Here is a 2518-nt window from a genome sequence, read left to right as displayed (position 1 = left end):
TTTCTGTCATTGTCTAATTATACCTGTTCCAAAACGTAAGTCAAAGAAATTAATTTCTCAGTGTGTCTGCGGGTGGTTTCTTTTCTTCCCTAAAGCCAGTTAAAACCGCAATGCAAAGAGGACTAGGATGAATGAAATCTGCTCACCTTACAATACTGTCAGTAGGTGCATTGTGTGTAGATGAGATGATGTGATAGACCAGGTCCAGGGAGGCATTGCTCCCCTGCATGTACATTTTATCAACAAAATAGCCCTTCACAACTGTAAATTTCCCCCCTTTAAAATTAAATGTGCTCTTTGCAAGGAGCAGAACAGCAGAAACACACTGAGGACAGACTATCCAAGGAACAACCGTGTGAAAAATGAGTTCTGCCAAGTGGGATTACCTTAACAGGCACCACATGGTGACAGCAATATTTCAAATGGAGCAATAGTGGGCAGTTTCACATATTTTGGGTTCTAAGGCACAAATAGAGTTCTTAGTCCAATAAGATAAGATTTACCTTATGGTGGTGACAGAATACATGGTCTGGTAAGTGAATGTCTACTGGAAAACAAGAGTAAGGATAAAACCTGGCATCTTGCATTTAACCCTTTCCCAGATCTAAGGTCCTTGGTAGGACTTACATCAGGAACAAGGTCAATGACTAAGAACATAAGAAGGGCCATACTGGGTCAGACCAATGGTCCGTCTAACCCTGTAACCTGTCTTCCGATAGTAGCTGGTTCCAGAGGCTTCAGAGGGAATGAGTGGAACATGGCAATTTGGAGTGATCAGTCCTCTGTTATCCAGTCTCAGGTTCTGGCAGTCAGAGGTTTAGGGACACCCAGAGCACGGGTTGCATCCCTGACCATCTTGGCAAATATCCAGTGTTGGACCTATCCTCCATGAACTTATCTAGTTCTTTTTTTTTAACATAGTTATACTTTTGGCCGTCACAACATCCCCTGACGAGTGCCACAGGTTGTCTGTGCATTGTGTGAAGAAGTACTTCCTTATGTTTGTTTTAAACCTGCTGCCTATTAATTTCATTAGGTGACCCCTGGTTCTCGTGTTAGGTGAAGGGGTAAATAACACTTCTCTGTTCACTTTCTCCACACCACTCATGATTTTATAAACCTCTATCATATCTCCCCTTATTCGTCTCTTTTCCAAGATGAAAAGTCCTAATCTTTTTAATCTCTCCTCTTATGGAAGCTGTTCCATAGCCTTAATCATTTTTGTTGCTTTTCTCTGTACCTTTTCTATTTCTAATATGCTTATTGAGATGGGGCCACAAGAACTGCATGCAGTACTCAAGCAGTGGGCATATCATGGATTTATATAGTGGCATATTTTCTGTCTTATTTTATCTATCACTTTCCTAATGGTTCCTAAACTTTTTTTAGCTTTTTTGACAGCCCCCGCACATTGAATGGATGATTTCAGAGAACTATCCAAACTGACTCCAAGATCTTTCTTAAATGGTAACAGCTAATTTAGACCCCATCATTATGTATGTACAGTTGGTATTGTTTTCCAATGTGCATTTGTCAACATTGAATTTCATTTGCTATTTTCTTACCCAGTTTTGTGAGATCCCTTTGTAACTCTTAACAGTCAGTTTTGGACTTCACTAGCTTGAGTAATGTTGTATCGCTGGCAAACTTTGCCACCCTTTTCCTAGGTCATTTATGAATATGTTGAACAGCACTGGTCCCATTACAGATCTCTGGGGACCCTGCTATTTATCCCTCTCCACTGTCAAAACTGACCATTTATTCCTACCATTGTTTCCTGTTTTTTAACCAGTTACTCATCCCTGAGTGGACCTTCCCTCTTTTCCCATAACTGCCTACTTTGCATAAGAGCCTTTGGTGGGGGACCCTGTCAAAGGCTTTCTGAAAGTCCAAGTACACTATCTCAACTGGATCACCCTCATCCACATGCTTGTTGATGCCCTCAAAGAATTCTAACAGATGGGGGAAGCATGATTTTCCTTCACAAAAGCTGTGTTGAGTCTTCCCCCACATATTGTGTTCATCTGTATGTCCGATAATTGTTCTTTTATAGTTTCAACCAGTTTGCCTGGTACTGAAGTTAGGCTAACTGGCCTGTAATGGCCAGGATTGCCTCTGGAGCCTCATTTAAAAATTGGCCTTACATTAGCTATCCTCCAGTTACCTGGTACAGAGTCTGATTTAAACGATAGGTTACACACCACAGTTATTAGTTCTGCAGTTTCATATTTGAGTTCCTACAGTACCCTTGGGCAAATACCATCTTGTCCTGGTGACTTATTACTGTTTAATTTATCCATTTGTTCCAAAACCACATCTACAAACACCTTAATCTGGTATAGTTTTTCAGATTTGTCACCGAAAAAGAATGGTTCAGGTATGGGAATTTGCAGTGAAGAGAGATACAAAAAATTAATTTAGCTTCTCTCCAATGTCCTTGTGTTCCTTCAGTGCTGCTTTAGGACCTTGGTCATCCCGTGGCACCTCTGATTGTTTGACAGGCTTCCTGCTTCTGATA

This window comes from Malaclemys terrapin, chromosome 3, assembly GCF_027887155.1.
Source record: "Malaclemys terrapin pileata isolate rMalTer1 chromosome 3, rMalTer1.hap1, whole genome shotgun sequence".
NCBI lineage: Eukaryota > Metazoa > Chordata > Testudines > Emydidae > Malaclemys > Malaclemys terrapin.
The sequence above is the reverse complement of the archived record's forward strand: the minus strand, read 5'-3'. Positions refer to the sequence as shown.